This window comes from Anabrus simplex, chromosome 1, assembly GCF_040414725.1.
Source record: "Anabrus simplex isolate iqAnaSimp1 chromosome 1, ASM4041472v1, whole genome shotgun sequence".
Lineage (NCBI taxonomy): Eukaryota > Metazoa > Arthropoda > Insecta > Orthoptera > Tettigoniidae > Anabrus > Anabrus simplex.
In genome coordinates this window covers 1,183,384,471-1,183,410,205 of record NC_090265.1, presented here as the reverse complement: position 1 = coordinate 1,183,410,205, position 25,735 = coordinate 1,183,384,471, and positions in this window count along the sequence as shown.

The window sequence follows — 25,735 nt, the reverse complement described above, 5'->3', positions numbered from 1 at the left end:
CTGCATATCTGCCCCCCTTTTCCCGACCCTCATCCATCCTAGTGAGATTGCCTCTTCCGGGACTGATAGCCTAGTTTCTCTCTCCTCAGGAGTCTCCTACTTCTTACTTTGGTCATTGAGTCCTCCTCTCGGCCGGAGTCCGTGAATGACGCTTGGTCTGTGTCGGCCTCGGTCTGTCAAGCTATGTAGCGGACTCCTAGGCCCTTGTGGACCTCGCTTCCGACACAACCCCGTTCTAGCCCCATGATTGTGTCCCGTGCTATATCAGCTTCTCGAGGAGTCCCTGGCATCTGACCGACAATCTCAACATGGTGCGACTGACTCAGTCAGTCGATCATGATTTTGGAACTTCTAGGCTGCTCCATATGCAGAGCCCAAGTTTCTCATTTTGTAAAAAGAGCATGCAGAAACTTGCTTGGAGGGTAGCGAAAAGGAAAGAAAGTCAAAATATTAACTGTATGTACATGTAGATAAGATGTCTGAAAATGTCCGTCTCCTTGGCTGACTGGTCGGCGTACTGGACTTCGGTTCAGAGGGCCCCGAATTCGATTCCGGTCCGGATCAAGTATTTTAACTCCATATTTTGAAGTCTTCTAGCTCGAGGGCTGGATGTTTGTGTTCCCTTTAATATATATACCTTCCACTAAATACAATACATTGCACTACAAACCCCTACAGAAACAGGCAATAGTGAATATCTCCCTCCAAATAGGGTTGGCATCAGGAAAGCTGACTGTAAAATTCGGCTTAATCCGTAGTGCCGACCCAAGTAGCAGGGGAAAAGGGCAAGAAGAATATATCTGAAAGTGGACAATTTTTAGACCAATAAGCAGATAAAAATAAAGTTGAACAGGTGATCAGATGTCACTGATTAATTTAGGAAGTTTAAATCAGCCAAGCGTTCAGCAAACTCTGTTCGTATTGTACCGTATCCTGTCTTTAAGTTCGGCCTAGCTCAGGGTAGAAGCGCGTGGTACGTCTGTTTGTGGGCAGTAAAATCACTACTTAGTAAAGAATACTAAAAGTATATGGACAGGAAATACGTACATATAAAACTAGTGAATGAAAACGCATGTAATCGGGTATGATAGATTTATTAAGCTAAACATTAAAATCATACTAATTAAATAACAAAAGCAAACAAAACTAAGACCCGACCATTATATTGGTCAAGGAAAGAGATACGCACATTTACATGAATTGACATATTAACAATCATTTACACAATATAAACGGGCAACGAACCCGAAAAATAAGGTCTCATCACGTCGAATGTGAGTGTGTTACATTACTTCATTACGTTGACTGCTTCGTTAAGTCCCTAGTTTTTTTTTTTTTTTTTTTTTTTTTTTCGAAGGCCTGATCTAAAACCGTTCATGAGAAGTGAAAATAATGTCCGATACACTAGTAATTGGCCTGATTTACATATGTATATCCCGATCACTCGGACACAAATATATAAAACACTTGTTCAGGACTGCGTCTAAATTACCCATCCAAAACAACACAGATTCTAATCGCATGGGTCCGTACCCATGAACACAGGATAAGGACAGAACCTCGCTTCCTCAGAATTAGCCATCGGGCCAAGGTCTCTCCGTCACTCAACAAAGGACAACATCACAACACAAAAAAAGAAAAATGCACTGGGTACTCACTTCATTGAACCAACACTAAGTCGAACCCGTTGCTTATTGGTTAAGTGGCATATACAGCACTCAAAAAGATTTTGCATGTTTCAATAATAATGTTATAACAATGTGCAGCGGATTCAGGACCTGCTGCCCAGGTGTTCGGATGCCGGCACCAGAATCACGTTTACGTGGCTCTCAAGCCACATGGGTGTAGAGGGAAACGAGTTAGCAGATAAGGCTGCCAAGGAGGCAGTTACACTGCCCCGGTTGCCTTACAAGGTTCCAGCAAGTGATATTCGCTCTCAGCTGAGACATTTGTTTATGTCCCATTGGGAGATGGAGTGGCAGGCCACTCTCCTTCCAAATAAGCTGAGAGTGATAAAATGTACAACGAAGGGAGGGAAGCAGTGGTATTATGTCGTCTTCGGATCTGCGGTACACTAACGCACTCCCATTTATTGAAAGGAGAACCCCCTCCGGTGTGTACTTGCGGCGTGGTACACATCCTTGCGAAGTGCGTGGACCTGGCCGATCTGCACCGTAGGCTCTAGGCTAACACTCCCGAGTACCATCTCCCTTATCCTGTGAGACGACGAACAGTCAGCAGACCTCGTCATCCGTTTTATGAGGGATAGTGGTCTTTTTTATCGCGTGTAATAATGTCTTTTGTCTCAGTGTATTTGTGTTAACTGCGCTTTTACCCCTTTGACTCTATTTTAGTTCGTGTTTGCGTATTTTAATGTATATATATCTGTACTTCCAGGCAATGCCTTATTCTATTATCACCTTTATTTTCTATACTTTTATTAGAAAATAAGGCATTGCGAATTAGATCCACTGATTGCTTTAATCTCATAATTATTTTTCATCACCATTTATTTTAAACTTCAGTCAGTGGATAGATTTCAATATTTCAATTATCATCTCATGTCGTCCATCCCGTACCATTTAGGGGCCCATGACCTTAGATGTTTGGCCCCTTTAAACAACAAGCATCATCATCGTCGTCATCTTCAGCGCGGTAATTTTGTCATTAGCCTCGAATATATTCTTCCGCTTTCCTTGTATGAATGTGGTTAATTCGTTCGTTTTCAAAAAGTGTCTTATCAAGTAACATAATGCGGACAACTGTTCCTGAAAATGTAAATAATCTGCTTAGCAAATAGTTTTCGTCATAAATGAACAAACTTCCGTTCGAAGTTCAAGTAAACAGGAAAACTCTTTACTTTGTGACAGCTTCTGTGTATAATAACAATAACTTATAATTCCTATATTTTCACACAGCATTTTGAACAGCCAACACCGCAAAGCTCGTGTCGTAACAAAATTGATAAATTTGACGGGGTTGTCTAGTACCTGCTTTAATAACGCTGGAATTTATTTCGTTGCGTAGGAGTGTCGGTGTAGTACACAGTAACTGCTTGTGCAGTGTTTGAAACTTTCTTGATTCTTCTAACAACGCCAGCAACTGATCAACCATGATCTTTGCGTCATCTTTGCACACATCAGTGTAATTGTCCCACGGTATAGAGTTTTCATTGAAGAAGTCATCAATCAGGAGGATGGAAGTGGTTTGCAGAACACCTTAAAAACGTACCGCACAAACGTCATAAACACAGCTAATCCGGCAACGTTTGTGGATTCGCCCAGTTACAGCGAAAATTTCGTTTGACTGATAGGGGAAATTATGGTATCTTTAACATCGTTTGATAGATCCTGAATTCGATTACGCTAATGCTATCTGATAAGAACACGCTGGAGGACAGGTTTGCAATTTGTTTGTCTTTTATGCACTTCACTACCTTCACTAATAGGGGTTTTACAAGAGTTTCAGAAAGGATGTGCAGTTTACAAGCAAGATGATGCTTTCACTGCTTTATCGTTATTTGTCTTTGCATGAAATACAAATTTTGTCTGAACTGCATGGAGATCCTCGCTTTATCCGTTGAAATACACCTATCTAGTATTACTGCTTTCATCTAGCGTGAAGAACCCAAACTACTATCTGAGAAAGTACTTTTCGCTTGATGGAAGTAGTTTCGTTTTCCGACTAGATGCAAGCAGCAATTTCATTTTTGTCATCTTCATGACTGTCGTGGATCCGCGGAGCACAGTTTGGGAAAAGCTGGTATAGATAAAGCTAAAATACACTCTATGAAATTGATCGGTGAATTCAAAATCGCCGGGCTGAGTGGCTCAGACGGTTGAGGCGCTGGTCTTCTGACCCCAACTTGGCAGGTTCGATCCTGGCTCAGTCCGGTGGTATTTGAAGGTGCTCAAATACGTCAGCCTCGTGTCGGTAGATTTACTGGCATGTAAAAAGAACTCCTGCGGGACTAAATTCCGGCACCTCGGCGTCTTCGAAAACCGTAAAAGAGTAATTAGTGGGACGTAAAGCAAATAGCATTATTATTAATTCAAAATCGTCCTTAAAGAGACAGATCGCATAAGAAGCCAACCAAAACAGGAAGATCTTTAGACCCAAATTCCACAGTTTCACAAACCGAAGAAAATGGCTGGAATAACCTAGACAATCGAGAGAAAAGAAGCCCACAGAAATGAAAGAAAAGGCATAAAGGAAGGCAAACTCCTCGAAGTATTTTGCGTAGTCCGAAATGGGCTTATTCTTCTTCTCAAATAATAATAATAATAATAATAATATGATGATGATGATGATGATAATAATAATAATCACCGTCATCGATTATTCACATGGATCGTCCCGCCAGAAAGTGGCCCCAGCGTTCAACGTATCCCACTCTGGCCCGTGTCACTTATTCGTACTCTCTCTTTGCTTGTTGGTCGTGTACTTCCTTTAGACTGCACCAAGTTCTTTACATTAAGCTGCTTACTTTCGGTTCCTTGGAGCGCTCAGATATATGAACCTGTTCTTGAAGGCTTGCCGTCTTTCGTTCTACGGGTTGTGGGTATTTCTTTTATCTGTGCAAAGGGGTCTCGTTTCTTTTGTATCTCATACTCCAAGAAAAATCTTTTATTGTGATCTTTGACGTTGATTCTACTTCATTAGTATTTACAGCAACGTATTAATTACTGCATATACTATACCTTACTTACGCCTTGCCGTGTCAGTGTTTGAATAAAAAAGAAAAATATGTGATGTTACAACTACTAATCAACACCCCATGATAGGTCTGCAAAACTAGAATTGAGTAGTCCTATGCAGGATCACAGACATGTCCAGTGGCTATGCTGAGTTCAGTACTTTTGACATTACTGTATATCATTATACACGAATGAAGAGATTGTACATTCTGTTCCGATGAATCCCTTTTTGTGTCTAACCAGCTGCATAGCGTTGTTTGGTTTGACGATTCCATTCTATACTGAAGGCTAAATGCTAAACTCACTTCAACACGGTAAATAACCTGTTTTGGCACGATATTCCGGTACATCTGCGTGGTGGAAAAGACGTAAACAATTAGCATTTTTTATTATTAATTTGTAATTAGATTAATCAAAGATTCCAGTGGGTTGGCAGTTAAACTGCTTGTTTTCTTCGCTGAATTGTGTTGTCGAGGGTATGCACACACAAAAAATAGTATATGTGTGTATATATAATTACATATAGTTCAGGACACAAAATTGGATATGATAGGTGTAAGTATCTACCCTAATTCCTGCTCAATAACGAAAGGAATGAAGACATTGCTGTACACAATCACATCATTAATTTCTCAGATGGAGGTTTCTTTACATTAGTCTTGACTACGTTTTTATTGAGTAACACGTCCTCTTGCTCTGATACATGAGTGAATCCGTCTTAGCATACGGTCTACAAGACCGCTAAGCCATTCTCGTCCAATTGCCCCTTTCATCACTGACGATTCTGTGTAAGTCGTGTAGGTTACGGTCAGGACGACCATGAACAGTTCGTTGTAATTTATCCTAGACATTTTCTGTTGTATTCATGTGTGGGGATTAAGTAGGCCACTGCATTCGGGTTCCAGCACAAGAAAGGGAGGAACGAGCGATATCCGGCCTAGTGACGGTGAGTGCCGCCGCCCGTGTCAACGTGATGCTACACGGCTTGTCTCCCGAGCTACCGTCTTCATCCAGGTTGTTGTTGTTGTTGTTCCTCTCGGAGTCTACGCACTGCCTGAGGCGAGGGGATGTAATTACGGCGTCGACGAGCTCCTCTTCTTGTTAGCCTCCACTTCGTTTCCCTGGATGGGCGTTGCCAGCTGTCCTTCCTGACCGCTCTCGCCACATTGCCAACATATGATTCCTATGAAGCTTCGGCGTCCCGGTGGTACGAGCGGGCCTCCGGGTTCTCTTCGTTCCCGACGGCTCGTACCCTCGACCTGAGAATGGAAGCAGCGAAGACGACAGTAAATTCTACTTCATCAGCGAGGGTACTGAAGAAGACAGAGCGCAGGCGAATCGCTACAGGAATTCGCCGCGGAGGTAGGACAGCTGGCACACGAGGCGTCAGGTGACTTACCACGCGAATACAGTGGGAGGCGGCTTAAACCTTCGTCGACGGGCTTCGCGATGCCGAGAGCTGCCATTAATTGATGTCTAGTGGGAGCATTGCGACAAGGAGGTCCTCACCGTCGCCAGGAATCTAACCCAGAACTTTCTGGACCTGTCTGTTTGTCTTTCAAATCATCAACCCGGAGGTGGATTGTATCCTCAAATGCCACCACCGAAGGTTATGAGTTATAAAGGAATCGTAACAATTGATGGCGTGCCATGATGACGAGTTCTGGGCAAGATGAAGAGTGAGTTAGTTTGTCCTTTCTTCACTGAGTTAGAAAGTGCTATTTCAGCACCACTGACCAGGCGCACTAGTTGTGCTTTGAATACTTCCATAATGTCACAGCCATAAATGAGACTACCCGGTGGATGCTACATTTTGCTATGGCCTTTTGCCGTGGACAGATGAAAAAATACCACGTGTATTAATAATTCAATTTTATTTATTTCAGTACAGTGTTTTAATTGATAACATTACATTTGCAACCAACAAAAATGATTTAGACATATTATTCCAACTTACTGTAGAGACCATTTTAATTCTGATAAAAGCTATTTGAGATCCCTTCATTTCTTGCCGATTTTAAGAAACTCCGTAGTTCTGGATTTTTATTGTGGTAAGGGTTTTTTTTAAGGTGCCGGAAAATGTACTGATACAGGTCTCTCACATCTAAGTACACTTACATTTCAACCAGCTGTATCAATACTCGATCCCGAAGCCTTCAGCATAGGAAGAGAGTTATCGGTTACAATTCACAGCCGATCTAAACTCACTGTGTATTGTACCTAGACAGTCGTGTTAAACGAGTTTGTATTTCAGTATCCCAACAGTCCACCGGATGAGCGTAGTCTCTGCCAACACCACAGAAACACACATTACTGAATACATACCCCTAGATAGGGTTGGCATCAGGAAGGGTATCCGGCCGTAAACATGGACCATGCCGAAATGTGCGATCGACATCGCATTCGTGACCCACTACTATAGGATGTGAGAGAAGTGGCGGGAAAAGAGAAAGGAGAATGCCAATTATGGTTAAAAAACTGATGGTACCAACTGTGCTGGAATATTTGTTCCATGTTTTCATGGACGCGCAGCCAATTATCTCGGTTGAGTGTTCTTATGGTAACCTATTTTTATGAGACAATAATGAATAAACATGATAAATCTTGGTAAATAAATATCGGGCGAGTTGGCCGTGCGGTTAGAAGCGCGCAGCTGTGAGCTCGCATCCGGGAGATAGTGGGGTTCGAACCCCACTGTCCGCAGCCCTGAAGATGGTTTTCCGTGGTTTCCCATTTTCACACCAGGCAAATGCTGGGGCTGTACCTTAATTAAGGTCACGGCCGCTTCCTCCCCACTGTCCCATCGTCGCCATAAGACCTATCTCTGTCGGTGCCACGTAAAGCAACTAGCAAAAAAAAAAAAAAATCTCGATAAATATGGTTCCACATACTTTGCCTGCTTCCTGTTCTTCTCTACCTTCTTCACAAATTAGCTTCGTATTATGGAAAGTAAATTCCAACCAAAGGCTCAATGCAAAATAGTATAACCCCATCTCGCTCATGAACCGATGTCTGCAATGGAACCAAAGCAGTGATAAACCAATGTCAGAGATATTTCGTACACATCTTATGGCGCATGTGAAGTATATGCATTGACTGAGGCATTTCATTCCCGGGACGCGTAGATCAATATTTTAAGCCGTCTTGCATACATTATACTGTATATACTAAGTCATGAATCTAAGGATTAATAAGGGTAGCCGGAGTTGGATTAAAACGTCGGTTCAATGATCCATCGCCTCCTCGTCAAAAGCTGAAGCCGGATGTAGGAAACCCTGGTCGCTCTCATATTAAATTACTGTGCCTGTAGCATTGAAGATGCATTATATTAAGAAGTCAGCCTTTAACATTTGCGGTGCTCGCGGCTTCGTAACCTCAAGCGCGGTTATTTTTTCAGAGTAACTCTCTCTGCTCGCCGAGTACTTGGAGTTCACCGCGTCTTAAGATGCTAATTCGATCGTAACGTCTCCTCCGCACGGGAATGGAGAATCAATAGCTGGAAACCATCCCATCAGAGCGGCAGACGACGACTTATTCTCCGGGCTTCTTTCCAAGGGAGCCACGATATTTATTGCCTCCAGTTTCCTTGTCTGAACATCACGAATAACCTGCTGCTCCGGTTTACCATCCCTGTGATCTTCATATTATATTTTTAGGTGCTTTCTCAGACGGGTTGTGCCACTAGCATGCAAGAAAGAGATTTGACCTGTTCAAACAATGAGTGTCCAGGTGCGCGGGGCGATCAGTTCAGTTCAGTTGTGCGCTATACATCTTAATCTTACATTGCCTTACCATTTTCAGAGACTTGAGATCTTTATTATCACTATGTGGTTAAAATGCAGTGTAATATACTCATATCCGATTCTGGAAACTTGTGAAGAAGATGAAATATTTGTACCCGTATACGGGTAATTGTCAATTAGATAACATTATTTGTCTATAGTTATTGTTGCTATGGCGTGGGTCAGTTACATTTATTATTGTGATATCTTATTTTATCTTGTATGGAAGTGAAACATGGACAAAACTTAGTGGAGGAAGAGAGAATAGAAGCTTTTGAAATGGAGTGTTACAGAAGAATGCTGAAGTTGAGTGGATCGGATCACAAACGAAGATCTACTACCTAAATCGAATTTGTGAGAGGAGAACCAACATTTCGTGAAAATTGAAATGAGTGATAGGACACGTCTTGAGATATCAAGGGGCTTGTGCAGTTAGTTTTTCAGGGAGGTGTTTGTGGTGAAAACATAGGGGTAGACCACGGCTTGGATATAATAAACAGATTACAGTAGATTTAAAGTGTAGTAGATACGCAGAAACGAAAAGGTTAGCACAGGATAGAGTAGCATGGAGGGTGGTTTCCCATTTTCACACCAGGCAAATGCTGGAACTGTACCTTAATTAGGGCCACGGCTTCAACCTTCCCAATCCTAGCAGTTTCCCCTCCTTCTGACGCCGAAAACATTTGATGTGTTAGTGCGACGTTAACCCCCACACACAAAACATGGAGAATTGCATCAAAACATTCTATGGACTTAGAACGCAAACAGCAACATCACCATATATCTATAAGTTTAAATAAGGGTCGTACGTCTGTACATTTATTATTCGATCAACATTTCTTTATAATTATTCGTTTCATACGTAGTGCCCATCGCCTGAAAGTGTTTTTATTTAAGGTCTGTCTGTCTGTCTGTCTGTCTGTCTGTCTGTCTGTCTGTCTGTCTGTCTGTCTAAAACTGGAAATTAGCTGGACATAAGTCACTTAAACTCCGTATTTAGAATCTGCCCATTCAGGATTGTGTTGTAGGGTGGATGTGACTTCAAGATCGTCATATGCAGCGGGGGTTATAGGGAGATGAGAACAATCAATCAATCAATCAATCAATACTGATCTGCATTTAGGGCGGTCGCCCAGGTGGCAGATTCCCTATCTGTTGTTTTCCTAGCCTTTTCCTAAATGATTTCAAAGAAATTGGAAATTTATTGAACGTCTCCCTTGGTAAGTTATTCCAATCCCTAACTCCCCTTCCTATAAATGAATATTTGCCCCAGTTTGTCCTCTTGAATTCCAACTTTATCTTCATATTGTGATCTTTCCTACTTTTATAAACGCCACTCAAACTTATTCGTCTACTAATGTCATTCCACGCCATCTCTCCGCTGACAGCTCGGAACATACCACTTGGTCGAGTAGCTCGTCTTCTTTCTCTCAATTCTTCCCAACCCAAACTTTGCAACATTTTTGTAACGCTACTCTTTTGTCGGAAATCACCCAGAACAAATCGAGCTGCTTTTCTTTGAATTTTTCCAGTTCTTGAATCAGGTAATCCTGGTAAGAGTCCCATACCAGTCCCTTACCAGAGACTCATGTGCCCTCTCCTTTAAATCCTTACTACAACCCCTAATAAATTTTACGACTTCCTGATGGGGATTCGAACCCACGTCCTTCCTGGTGAACCAAGCGTACCTTAACCGCCTCGGCCAGGCAGCCCCTTATTCTTTAATATCTCCTTTAATATTGGGTCTGGCGAAACGTTTTACATAGCAATAGTGGTAGGAATTGAACTTTCCGATCGTTTTTATCAAATACATACGAGGGTTGGAACTTAAATAGTGGCAACACTGCTGTGGAGACGCTATGCAACGGAATCTAATATTGTCGCTGATAGCACACGTTGGTTACATACCTCCCTTACCTCGGGGCACATGGACTCGCCCTTCCCACATCACCTGCGTACGCACAAGCGAGAGAAACACGGTCACGTGTGAGCTAGCGGTCTAACGTAACATTGTCACTATGTTTTCCAAACAGGAACAACGGAGTTTGATCAAGATTGAATGCGCCAGAGGTCGTACAGCACGACAGTGTCATCAAGGTCTTCAAGAGGCTTGCGGGGAATCTGCATTGCCTTACAGAACATTGGCACGTTGGGTAAAAGCCTTCAACGATGGTCGGCAAACTGTGGCGGACATTTATCGGGCAGGTCGTCCTACGAGTGAAGAAGTGCATGCTCTTGCTGCGTTACTGGACAGTGATCGAAACCAGACGATTCTCGAACATTCACTTCAGAACTGTTGCAGAGAATCGATAGGCAGTAGACCGCTCCATTCACACCATCAACAGAATAGGCCCTGCTAGAGACTTCCACATCGCTGGCAACGGGTTATGCACAACGCTGGTGACTACATTGAAGGACAGTAAAGGTTGCTAACATGTAACTCTTTTGTGAAAATGAAAATGAAAACCTACAACCTGTTTTCCAGTCATTGACCGGGTCAGGGATGCAATGAATGAAACACATATAGGCTGTTATTACAATGGGGTCGCCACTCCCAAGGTGATTTATTAATGAGTGATAAATGCTATGAAATGATAATGGAGAGTGTTGCTGGAATGAAGACAGGGAAAACCGGAGTACCCGGAGAAAAACCTGTCCGGCCTCCGCTTTGTCCAGCACAAATCTCACATGGAGTCACCGGGATTTGAACCACGGTATCCAGCGGTGAGAGGCCGACGCACTGCCGTCTGAGCCACAGAGGCTCTTAACTCTTTTGTATCTGTTGTAAATAAACAGTTGCCACTATTTAAGTCCCAGCTTTCGTATTTACAGCATAATATGACGAATAATAACGGATATATGTGCGAAAAGTTATTTCTTTGTCTAAGTTCCGTGAAACTACAGTTTGTAACGCAGGACTGGAGGAAATTTCGGACAAGTTTGGATAAGAAACTGTACCGTACCGTCCACTTGGAAAAATCATCCTCATTTTGTCCCGATTTAATTCAGCTTTACCGTAGGCCTACTTCACACTGCTGCCACATGCTTCCGGAGAAAAATATCACTTTAACATGTCGTATTAAACGAGTGGATCCTCCGTGGCTCAGCCGGCAGCACGCCGGCCTCTCACCGCTAGGTTCCGTCAGGTTTTTCTCCGGGTACTCCGGTTCCCGGTCACTCCATGTGAGATTTGTGCTGGACAAAGCGGAGGTGGGACAGGTTTTTCTCCGGGTACTCCGGTTTTCCCTGTCATCTTTCATTCCAGCAACACTCTCCATCATTTCATTTCATCTGTCAGTCATTAATCATTGCCCGAGAGGAGTGCGACAGGCTTCGGCAGCCGGCAGAATTCCTATCCTTGCCGCTAGAGGGGCTTCATTCATCCCATTCCTGACCCGGTCGAATGACTGGAAACAGGCTGCGGATTTTCATTTTCATTAAACGAGTGAACGGGACGAAGTTATCTATATAAATAAAATAGTAAGAGTCGCGTGTTTGTGCATTTATTATTTCTTGATAATTCTGGAGAGCAGAAAGAAGCTGTTGAGGCGCATATATTATTACCTTAGAGACAGGTCGAATCGACAGGTTAAAAAAAAAAAAATGTTTTACTTTGCACCGACACAGATAGGTCTCATGGCGACGATAGGATGGGAAAAGGGCTATGAGTGGGAAGGAATCGGCCGTGGCCTTAATTAAGATACAACCCCAGCATTTGCTGGGTGTACAAATGGAAAACTGAAAATAATCTTCATGGCTGCCGACAGGGTGTTGTCGCGATTTCGAACAGTCTTGATTGCGGACAGTCTCGATTGCGGACACAAAATATCTGGGAAGAGTGCCAGCTCGTTCCAGGGTTTTTTCCCTTTCAGTTGCGTCTTTATTATGGACAGTCTCGATTGCGGACACACCATTAATACTGTAGTCTCGAGGTGCCTATTTCCTACAGATAAGCCTTCGTGAGATAAAGTGTCTATATTGTACTTTTATTACTAGTGCAAATGCGTAAAGATTCATTGTTAGCGCTAACCGGGACTGCGTGCCCCCTTTTTTTTAGAGCCCCTCGCTTATTTTCTAGGTAGGTCGCCGTGTAGCTCCGCACATGAAGTTAACGGCAAGGGTCAGAGGACCCATGGACGCCATGAACCCACACGCTTAGCAATACTCGGCCTTGAAAATAATGAAGACCTAGTCTCATAATTAGCTGCTTTTTTTGCTTTATCAGAATAACTGTTGGCACTTTTTAAGAAGTTTTGTCGTTTTTACTACTAATTATTTACGTATTCATTTAGGCTCATAATTATTTGTCATCTGTAAGATTCGTCATAAGTTTACATACATACTGTTCAATACACTCTTATTTACAACATGGGTTTCTTGAATGAACGACACATACGTTTATTCCATTCTGAGGACAAATTAAATTAAGTCCAAAAACCTTTCCAAGTTGCCATCCTCAATTGTACTTCCTCGTGCTCTGAGCAATTCTTTCGTCCAATTTACAGTACTTTCTTTTTCTTTTAGTTCCTTCCAAATTTAAGTCCATCCGCATAACTGAATGATTTGAATTCTCTGATTCCAGCTTTAGACAGGTGATGAGATCTCTTATTCTTGGGTGAGGCCTTCCAATTTTACTATTGATTTTGTAATTTCACCCTTCATTGGTATTGTTTGTTTTGAGTCTAACAGTTCCACATCTCCAGCGGGATAGACTCATTCATCAGCATTGCTCAACAAAATAGTCGAAGAATTCTGTTAATTACACCTCCGACGGAGCTTGACTGTGAATTAGAATCCATCCATTCTCTACATCTTCAGGCTTCAGGAAAACAAGTGCAGCACATTTTCTTTCATTTCGTCTAATTTCTTCGTTGTTTTTATTTTTCTTGTAAAGAGTCGCCATTCCTATTTCCTGAACCTTCCTTCATTGTCACTGTTTGAAATGGAAAAAGCATCCGTGAATCTCAGACATTATATGCTACTCTTAGAGCAAAACTAGCACCAGTCTCAGAGTCTACTGTGAATTTCAATTCTGGAACAGCTTGCACAGTGCTTTCGAGCATCCGAATATATGTTCCCTTTTTCTTGTCAGGAAGTGCAAATACAATAGGAGTGATGTTAGGTTCACTTTCACTACCTCCCAAGTCCAAATGTATCGTGTATAGTTGGGCGAACTTGCTTACACTCTTAATGTGCCGTCAACGGAAAACGTTTTTTCTCAATATTTCCTTAGCTAAATAACTGGCGAAAATTAACATTCTGTTATCCGTGCCGTCGTCTGAAAGGAGAAAGCTCTTTCCGTCAAACATTTCCAACAATTCTTCACTGAGAATGATTTCTGGCGCTAACTTCGGTTCTTTCTGCATCCCATGATCCTTATTCCTTCCATAGTACATTGAATGTTTAATATTTGCAAACTGAGGAATGTGTGTTACAAGTTCATATCCCGTATTATACAAATTTTGAAATTCTTCAGAATAAATCTGAGGTATAGAAGAACTAGGCTCTTCTCTAACCCGTTTCTTTGCGCGAAATATTGTTTACGTCCAGTTGAGCCTCATCCGGTATGCAATCATGAATTACAACTCTCACGACTTCATCACCTAAAATAAGTAAGCAAATAAATAATAATTAGTAATTAAATATTAATAATAAAAATTAGAATAACAAATGTTTAATAATAAAAACAATTACTTTGGTTGCTAATAAATGCAACCAAATTAAGTTGAAGACTTTTCTACACGTTTCCTGGCACGTGCAGAGAGACTTTAAGTCTGTCAGTCTGGAAGAAATGAAATTGGATCACAAATAGTAAATATAATGTATTTTAATATATTTGCAACTAAATTTTAAATTAATCAGAGTTGAAACTCAATAGAGACGTATACATATTAAAATTATTAAAATATGTTAAGTTTATGTTCTGTTACATTCCTTTAGAAAATAATTTTCCTTTGTATTTCTTCGTTTTCTCCTTCAAACAAGTCCATGTGGTAACACCATTTTTACTAATTCTAAACTGTCTGTAACTATAACAATGCAATAAGACACATGGCTTACCTTTATCCGTCTCAGTAAATTCCATAATAACACAACGATTAATGAGCAGAAACAAGCAAACGAACTAAAAACTCAGCAAAGTGATAGAGCTAACGTTCTGAATGACAACTAGAGCAGAACTGGATTGGTAATAATAATAATAATAATAATAATAATAATAATAATAATAATATGGCCTCAACATTTCATTTTGACGCCATCTGGCTGTCTGGTCGTCAATTTCGACGTTCTGTTTTACTCTAGGCGTACTTGATGGCAGACCGAGTAAACCAAAACTCTCTTGGGTCTCTGTGGCTGAGATTTAATGAATTGTGTTGGGTAAAGACCAAATGTGTCACCAGAGATCTTTTACATGCCGACAGCGTACGACATGGTGTGTTGAATGGAATTTCTTCCGCCCTTCAGAAATCTGACTACGTCTGCCGGGTTAGAACCGCGTATCTTGGGATTCAGAGGCCGACACTCTACCACTGATCCACGAGTGAAAGTGGGGTGGATAACCCTGGAATGAGCTGGCACTGTTTCCAAATATTTTGTGTCCGCAATACACTCTGTCCGTAATCAACACAGCACCGCCGACAGTGGGGTTCGAACCCACTATCTCGCGGATGCAAGCTCACAGCTACGCGCCTCTAACCGCACGGCCAACTCGCCCGGTAATCGACAGTTCAGGTCATTGTAAACTATTGCCAGATTCAACACGATAAATGTGGCGGATGGCATAAGGCTAAATTGTTGTATGATTACTTACCATTGTCCATCGCTGGGTTCTCCTTGCACATACGATAGTATCACACAGCTTATCTTCATTCCTGCGATACATACAACAGTGTAGCGATAAAGAGGACCGACCAAAACAAGTCACGTAGGATAAAAACCTGAAAATCGTCGTTTTTGCATTTACGATAGTTTGCCTCTGACGTCCAGAATTATTCGCTTCATACGCAGTACTGACCATCTTGAGGTATTTTTACCTTTGATGTCTGTCTGTCTGTCTGTCTGTGTTTCCAAAACTCGGAATTGGCTGAACAAGTCATTCAAACTCCGTATTTGGAACCTACCCATTCGTGGTTAAGTTATAGGGTGCATGTGACGTCAAGGTCTTCGGATGATGTGGGGATTTATAAGGAAATCAAAACGGTTATTCCTTAATATCTCAGGTATTATTAGGTGTATTGAAAAATGTTATGTAACAAAGTTATAGTAATTGTATTTTCTCGCACGATTAGGTGATACATATTTGTCATACGACGGCTAATAACGAAGATATTTGGTAATTGTTAGTCGTAGTCCCGTGAGGTACTCGGTGCATATGATGTCAGGTGTATTCGACTTGGGTTTAAAGGAAGAACAACACAGTCATTTTACTTTCATGTTGGAGCAGATAATAAGGGAGATAAAACAACAACAACAACAACAACGGGTTTCGTCTCTCTTCAGTCGCAGCGCTACGCCAGAGGTCAGAGAAACTACAGTATTATAGAGTGAGTTTCTCTCATCGGTTGGCCGGCAGGCGTTCCCGTTGACTCATCACTCTCCGCTCCGCGGCATAACAACAAGGACAGCACTTCGCTCACTTTATTTGTGCATGACACGAGATAACAATTAAAATTAAGAATTAAGAAAATTAGTAAAAATTAGTAATTAAGAATTTAAAAAATAAGCTCGTACATTACGGTTTCAATTTTAACATTTTCGTAGCGCGGCATGTTGGGCTCTTCGAAACCCCGGCTTCTTGTTCAAGTCATCTTAGGGATTTTGTAGGCTTATGTTCTAATCTTTCTGGGATTTAGTTTTTTTTCTCGGTAAATACTGTACACGTTTTTCAACACTTCGCTTCTTATCGAGTAAAGAACCCGTTCCTCTCAATTTGTTTAAGAGTTTCCGCACGGTCTTTCTATGTGTAGGACGTACACATGGGAATTGTTACAAATCGCCTAGCGACTTCCGTGGAAGACTCTGTTTTCACATAATTATCGTACATAAATACCCTTTCCTCTACCGTGTACACATGTGGAGGCATTATGAGAATTTTACCCCGAAGTAACACTTCACGTCCGCCTCTGTGGTGTAGTGGTTAGTGTGATTAGCTGCCACCCCCGGTGGCCCGGGTTCGATTCCCGGCTCTGCCACCAAATTTGAAAAGTGGTACGAGAGCTCGAACGGGGTCCACTCAGCTTCGGGAGGTCAAGTGAGTAGAGGTGGGTTCGATTCCCACCTCAGCCATCCTGGAAGTGGTTTTCCGTGGTTTCCCACTTCCCTTCCGGGATGGTACCTAACTAAAGGCCACGGCCGCTTCCTTCCCTCTTCCTTGTCTATCCCTTCCAATCTTGCCATCCCCCGCAGGGCCCCTGTTCGGCATAGCAGGTGAGGCCGCCTGGGCAAGGTACTGCCGTTAATACACAACACGTGGGCGCTTATTTGCAGCTTATTATTGGAGAGTATTTCTTCCCAACAAGTTATTCCGCACTTAACATCAAAGTATACTCTAGTCGGTTCACTTTCATTCACACGAAACCGCGAAAAAACATTTGGACCACAAGAAACACGATTATTATCAAGAACACACAACACGCCTGTGTAACCGCCCGCCATCGTGCATCCCAAGAACCTTGATACACTAGAGATACCTTACATTCTTTGGGCATAACGCTCGCCGACCCCACATGGGGAAGCTGGTGGTCCATGGTAAATCCTACACTAAACGTCGAATTCGGAGGCCGCCAACCCGTTGGACTGACATCGTAGACACCCTGCTCAACACAAACCTGGAACAAGCCACCGTCCTGGCTGAACATCGTAGTCGGCGAGGAACAGTGCATGCTCTACGTGCGAACGTACCATAATCAAAACTTTATAGCCACCATGCGTCTGTAAAGACGTTAGGAATATAATGATTAAAAAGTGTACATAACAAAAATAGTAGAAAATGTTTTTTCTATTGTTTTGATTGATATTATTTTATCGTACAAGCTGCCCGGCTCCATGGCTTAATGGTTAGTGGCCTTTGCTCCATATGGTCTCGTGATCGATTCCCAGCTGGTTCGGAGATTTTAACCTTCATTGGCTAATTCCGATTGGTCGGGAACTAAATGTGCGTGCCGTCTTCATCATTAAAATGCATCATAGGTAGGACCCTATCTTCATAGATGCGCAGGTCTCCTGTACGGCATCAACTCGAAAGACCTGCACCAGGCCTCCTTCGGAGGCCACACACCATTAGACTATTATTATTATTATTATTACCGTACAAGCTACAATAATGGTGTTATTAACGAATTTACATTTCAGTGCAAAGTTCATCAATGGCAAACATCGCTAACCTACAATGTCGTAAACTCAAAAAAACTGATCAAAAACACACACACTGACTGTTGTTAACTGAGATATGCTCGCTCTCTCTCTCTCTCTCTCTCTCTCTCTCTGTCTGTCTGCCACTCATCTCCCTTAATTGGCATTACCGCTACAAAACTTGCATGTAAGTTCGAGGATAGCCGTTGCATCCACTGGGCTATATCTTGTAAGGGTTGTCCAAATTATACTGAAACTTGGTACGAGCGTCGTTATTCGAAGAAAAAGAACATTGCACATGCGTCGGCGGATAACTACGTATGTAAGGAAGAAATCTGATGTCGAAAAGTGTGAGTGTGCTGTTAATACGTGCGGAAGCGACGTGACTAGATAGATTTTACCATGAATTCGTACAGAATTGCCTAGCGTCGGTTATTCAATTTATGGTGACAGATAATGTTAATTGTACCGGGAGGTACACACCAACGCCGCGCATTTCAATCTTGCGCCCAAAAAACTCCTCTACAGGAGAAACCCTGAACTTGAAGCTAGAACCTATTTAAACCTTTAACAGAAGATGTCACTACTGTAAATTTGTTATTGTGAAGTTTCCAGTACTGTGTGAGTTTCAACTTGTTTTTGTTTCCGTTCATCAATAATTCTCTCATAGATGTCACTGCTAGAAAACTATAATCATGCTCCCTGGTGCGAAGTGAAAGAACTTTGTTTTGAGAAGTTTTGTATTCATAAGTTTTTTTTACTAATTGATGTTCATTTATTTTTGGGTTGGCAATATTTATCTTTTCTTTCCCCCAGCTTTGAATCCAGTCAATCCCTAATTTTTGTACTTAATTTCCAACCAATCCTGGATTTCTTCTTCGACTTTGAGTGTAAATTTTGAATCGTCCAATAAAATTGAGAGGGTGTGGCTTGATTATTCATGAAAGGTCTCGAACTTTCCCCGATGGTTTATAAACTGCGGATTTTCACGTCTCTTGGCCATCTGATCGTCATCTAACTTAGCGTGTGTGTCGAGCAGGAGGCGGGAAGGCGCCTCTTCCATCAGGCAGCAGTTCTTCAGCAAGGTAATGGCCGGTTAACATCTTTATTTCTTGCTAGCTCCGCAGTTTAACCCGAGGGATAAGTCCGAAACCTTAACTATGTAACCAACTTCTCTAAAATGTAAGTTCTGCCGGCTAATGTAAAAAATTTCATAAAATCTCTAACTGTAATTCGGGGATAGAGAGTGATTTACCCTCTCGAGCTCCCCTTCGTGTTGATTTGAGGCGGCTACGTTTTGTAACTGATTTTCTTCCTTTCCGTAGTGTCTTAAAATTTCTTTATTATACGAGTCACCTCCATAGTTTGGGAATAGCCCCTGTTTTCATCGGCCTAATGCCCTTTAGGTTTTAAGTGTTCATATTGAGGACCTCAAGTATTTGGCTCCTTTCATTTTGTGTTCGGGCCATTTAGTTAACTGTTATTGCTTTTACACGAAGGTCCTATAGGTTGGGTATGATATACCCCTGTTTCAATTTGTAAGTTGGGCCATGGAAGGCCAAAAGGTGTAAGATATTTTAGGTGTGGTCTTGTATAGGCGTGGAAAACTGACAGCACGTCAGCTCTTTCCTAGTGTTGTAAAAGTGCCTCTGGGAGGCTTGATATTGTCAGTACGGAGCTAGTGCTCCATTGTATTGAGGATTTCTGCCCTTGTCTAGATTTGTGCCGTTGTAAATTTTGAGCTGAGTGCTCACGAATTTTGAAACGAGGGGCTGGAAGCCCGGATTACTAAACAGTCACTAGATTTTGGATGTTCTTGCTATGTATAAACTTTGTCATGGTACCTGGTATGTCATTGTTATCTCACTGAAAAGTTGTTAAAGTTTTGTTGTTGATTTTTGAAATTACAAAGAAATATAACCTTTGTTAAAGTTTTAAATCACTTCATGAATTTGTAGTTAGACTCATTCACCCCGGCACCTTCTTTCACCTCTGCTGGTCCACGGGTAGCCCCGTAACATTAATGAAGCTGACATTCACCGTTGTATGAAGGATGGGAGTCGGAATGAGTGTGCATTACGCTGCACATTGTTCAGATGGCACTGAGAATTGCATCATGGACGAGTAAGGACGTGTCAAAACCAGATCAGGTACAGTGGACAGGCTGGTGAAAACACGAAGGAAAAAAGAAAGCAATCAAGGGATGTCAGGTTGCAAGAAGTGGTGAATCGGAGTCGCCATTGTAGAACGATTTCATAGCCAACCACGGACGTTGTTCAGTCGGGGTATCCTTCATCGAGTGGGCCGCTGGGACTCTACTTGAACAAAGAAGGTGGCTAATTAGGCAGATGTAGGGGCAAAAGATCTCTATAGGTTGACGCCCCGAACAAATAGCATTAAAAAATTAGGCAGATATATCTCCGATACATCAGTTTACGTTCTTTTACGCGTTAGAAACAATTAAGGCCTCCGTTTCATTTGAACAACCGTTATATTTGGTTGGTATAAAGTAGCGTAGCAGTGTTAAAGGACCCAAAACAGGAAATGTCTAATTTCTCCGTTAACATCACTGTAGCTACTTAGGAAAACTATACGTATTAAAATGTGTGCAAAATATAATTTCTGAGGAGCAATGATGGAGATATTTGCGATTATTGCATTTTTCACAAACTTCAAGAAACATTCCGAAAAGTCTGTTCTCTCAGTACATAGCAACGAATAGAAAATATACTTTCTTGGCTATTATGTTTGATTCGGTTGTATCATACGAACTATAATAATGGAATAATCACAAATGTAGGTTGTTAATACTAAGTTCACCAACTGCGAGCATTGCTGACGTAGTAGTATTGTTCATTCGTCATGGTAACGAATGTGATGGCGATGGTGGTGGTGATAGTGGTTGTGATTTTTATAAGCAGAGAAACCATGTGGTCTTTTTCCCCCCTATTCATCAGTAAGATAATAAAGATGTCTATCGAAGTGAGTAGAAACACGTAAAGGAATGATCACTCGAAGAATAGGGATGAAAGAGGAGCTGAAACCCTAGGAATCGCATGCTCTGATATGTGATGGCCCGCAATGTCCCTAGTCCCTAAAATTTATCAACAATAACATTACACTGACCGATTTTTTTTCGTTAATTGAGGTGTACTCTGCTCTGTCTCTTCTGCTCGACGCCGGGTGCATACACAATGAAAAGGAGGAATTATGGGAGAGTCGGGATGCCCACCTACGGACATTTGCCTCAGACGTGTCTGTCTTCATTGGATGAAATTTGAATGACCATGTCGGGCGTCAGGGAGACGTATTGTTACGATATCACGGAGGGGGCTTGGCCGGGTTAGATAATGATGGATGTTGCATACCAGACTGCACAGAGTCCCACGATCTGGCTGTGGTCAACACCTTCTTAAAAAGTAAAATAAAAAAAGACCAATCCATTTAGCCCAGTACATAAATTGTAGCCACGCAACTCAGATTGTAATCGATACCAAAGTGATCCCGTATGATAACGTCGCCCCCAACGTCGCTTGCTTGTATTAGACCTACAAATGAACCATAAGAAACATACCACGTCTTCCAGAACTGGACCCGAGCTAATCCGATGGTGGAAAATAAATGAGCTTCAGAACGAGCTCAAAGCTGCATTGGCCGTTTTCACAGTGGAAATCAGTGGAAATATGCTGTCAACCAGATAAACTAGGCAGTCTCCAACGTTTTGGGGAAAACAAAGCGCGGGAGGAAACTCATCGATAAACAAACATGGTGGTGGGATGAAGAAGTGCAGAATGCAATCAGGGAGAAAAACGTATTCCTCAAAACCTGGTGGAGCACACGTCTTGAAGCGGACCTTCATCCACATCGCTCACTAAAACAGTCTGCTAACAGAGCAATAATCGCCGCTACAGAGACTTGTTCAGTCGGCTGTATGAGCCAGAAGGAGCAACCCATTATCTACCGCCTCGCCCAATCCCGTAATCGTTCTACTCAGGAGATAAGGTATGTTACGCATATAGAGGGACGTGACAGAGCCGTTCACAGAGAGCCACTTGCCATCCCTGAACGATAGTTAAACTACTACAGTATGTTGACGCCTGCAACTAGGAATTTCTCCACCCGCCAGTGTCAAGTCCTAAGCCAATTCCCGAACCTGCTCTATTTTTCCAGAGAAGGCAATGGACGGAAGCTCTCAAGAAAATGAATGATGTGAAGGCCACTGGCCCTGTTGATATACCGGCTGAAATTTGGAAGATTCTTGGTGAGTCAGGAATGAGTTCCGTGTCATTTTCAACCAGGTGTTATCTAAGAACAAGCCTCGCCATGTGTGGGTAACCTGTACGACTATACCAATTTGGAAAGGTAATGGAGATGTCTGCGACTGTAACAACTATCGGCCTAGTCGACTTATATGCCGTACTCGGAGGATATTCGAGCGAGAGTTGGACAGTAGGTTCAGAAGTATTGTTACCTTATCTTCAAACCAATGTGGCTTTGTTAGAGGATGTGGTACCATAATATTCATGCCACACGCTTAATATGGAAAGGCACAGAGGACAGCAAAAGACGTTGTATTTGGCATTTTTGGACCTGGAGAAGTTCAATATCAACTCATCTGGCGTGCCCTCCGTTGCCACGGAGTTCTTGAGCTGGTTCGTATTACACTACCACAACGTCACAAGCATGGCGCCGTGTCCAGCCGGGATTTCACCACCTTTCAACATCGCAGTCGGCGACCAAGGTTCAGCACTATCGCCTGTATTAGTGGCGTTATTTGCATGGATACGGTGACTGCTGACATACAAGCACCACCTCCCTGAAACTCTTTCTGAAATGAAATGTTCAAAATATCATCCGTCGTCGCATTGAATCCCGGATGCGCTGATGTGGTTTAATATGGTATGCTGGTACGTTCTGTTCCTGTCTCTCCCATTGTTAATGTACTATACAGAGTTGTAGGATCTAACATGGAAATAAAGCGTTTACGGACCCATGTCAATATAACATATCTTCTTCTTCTACATGTGAGGAACGTGTACTGGAATTTCGACCGTACCTTATTGTTGCAACCTATATTTCCTATCTGACCTCGCTTGGTCAGTGTCTATTCTCTTCTGACTCCAATGGTATTACGTCTGCGAAACCTAGGGAATTTTTCATTTTCATACATGTCATTATATTTTCTTCGCCCCCCCCCCCTCTCCCTCTTCGATTGGCGTTAAAAAAGGCCGTTAATTTCATTGTTTTACCTTTTCGAAACCACAATCGCTACCGCTTTCATAGCACGTATCAATCCATCCTGTACTAATTAACGATCATGTAAAATTGTTTTCTCTGGTCGCTTCTGAATATTTAAATTCTGAGTTAGCCTAATCGTTTCAGTAACTGAAAAGCAGTTAAACATGAAACAGTCTCGTTCCTTAACGTGTAGACCTCTGTTTTTCAGAAGAATTGCATAGTCGCTCCTCTAAGTTATGGAGCAAATTAATTACCGTTAATGAAGTTCACCAAAGTTGGGGTGAACAAAATGAGTACTCTGGCGTAAATGGAGACAAAGCAGAATTCACCTGAGATTCAAGATTTCCGTATAAGACTTGAGATGATAACCTGTCGGTGTCTGATACTCTGTAACTGTTCTGGTCTTCTACTAATGTGTGCTGTCGGTATTATCTTTTGATTTCGGAGTACAATCTCAACATTTTTTCTGGGGCTACTTCGTTGCAGTTTTAGTCAAAATGTATTAGGATAGACACAGACAGCCAGCAATCTGGCTTCTTAGTTGATTATCGTACTGGCATTCGATTCAGAGGACCCCGGGTTCGATTCCCGGCCGAGATGGGGATTTTAATTGTGTATATTTAATTCCTCGGTCTCGGGGACTGAGTTTCGTCTTGCCGGGCTGAGTGGTTCAGACGGTTAAGGCGCTGGCCTTCTAACCCCAACTTGGCAGGTTCGATCCTGGCTCAGTCCGGTGGTATTTGAAGGTGCTCAAATACGACAGCCCCGTGTCGGTAGATTTACTGGCGCGTAAAAGAACTCCTGCGGGACTAAATTCCGGCACCTCGGCGTCTCCGAAGACCGTAAAAGTAGTTAGTGGGACGTAAAGCAAATAGCATTATTATTATTATTATTATTATTATTATTATTATTATTATTATTATTATTATTATTATTATTATGAGTTTCGTCTTACGTAATGCACACTTCACCTACATACAAAATTTCACATTACCAACCAACGTAGTAATACGCTATGTATGGTGAATTTATATTCCTTCACATAAAGCCTCAGGAAGGTCATTCGACCGTACAACTGGCCCGCATTCACATAAAGTGCTGATCCGTGTAAATTGGGAAAAGGCGGGGAAGAAGAAGAAAGCTAGCAGGTCTGTGAATCTAATCACTTATTTGTTTCTGAGTTTTTTCAAGGTCCGTGAATTGAAGGCAACTGCTATGAGGGTCGGTGATCTTACTTTCTGTTGAGAACAAGCTTTCTCACTCGGTATGCACAGCGCAGACTTCAGGGATGTGTGTGTGTGTGTTCGTGTTGTTAGGTGTAGGCGCTCCTTGAATTAATCTTGTGTTTGTCTTCATTTGTGTGCTACTCCACTCGAGTTATCCGTACAATTACACATTTGAGGTGGAACTAATGCTAAGATGTGTGCTGCGAGAGCTAATGAAGTACGGAGATTTTCCACGCCGTTACCCGACGCCACTGTGCCGACGTTTCTTCAAAGCTGCCATCAGCTGGAGCTAACGTCGTGGAAACGACCCACCTGCCAAAGGAGCTACGCAAGGGCTAGGTTATCTACTTTGATTTTTACCCAGTCGCTTACAGAGTGGTTATAACAACTTTAACAAATCCTATTTCGTGCGGAGCTGCGTGAGAGAGCCTGAGGTACAGTAATATTTTCAAGAAATTAAATTGTTCCAGAAACTGCACAATTTTAACCTGCAAGTTGTTGTTTCTAATTGTTGAAGATGATGGCACTGTAATAATAACAATACGAGGAAAAGTCAAAAAAGAGAGTTTTCCTCTTTTATTGTTTAGAAACAAGGAATAGCTTACTACGTACCCGATAGTTTGCACTCATACCCAAAAATTGCCCAACAGGTTTAAAAGTCAGTAAGCCAGAACCTTGACGCAGCGAAAATTGAAAAATTATTAACTTACTGAAAGAGGTGCTCCACACATTGATCCATTTTCTGCGGGGAAAACCACAGAACTTGTCAACATTCACAGAAGGATTGTGTTTTTAAGCGAATAGAAGGTAGTGTCTGTGCAATGAGTGTGCCTGTGGTGCCTGAATTTACAGAGGCTCGAAGACTGTGAAAGACGAAGAGAGTAGGATTCGCAAGAGCTATTTTTCTGTAAATGTGTGAATGTGAAAAAAATCGTACTATTTTGAGTTTATGCCGTATAAAACAATATAAACTGCTTAGAAATTTCATGTCATCAGAGGAAACCGAGTATCTTAATTTATTGTATTATATAACTATGGAATTGTTAACCGTTATTATGATTAACTCTTTGAAACAGTAAACTTGTAAGATTCTATCACTTAGGACTGTGAAACAAATGCTATGTTGTGAATAGATAGAACGGGAAGACTTTTCGAAGAACTTTTAACATACTTGTGTGGTAATCTAAGTAAACAACAACAAAATTTCCTCTTCCCTATTGTGTCGCTTTTTTGGATCCTTGGTCGAGCCAGAGTCGAATTCGGATGCTCCTGTTAAGAGGTTTATTATTATTATTATTATGAGTTTATTTTTTGAAATTAGAAATGAAGTGCAGCCAGGAATTATTCTGAAAAATTCAGAGTATCCCTGTATTTGATGACATTATCTGATTATTGTTCATTGTTACGATTTGTACCGATTAATGATAGGCTATCATTATTT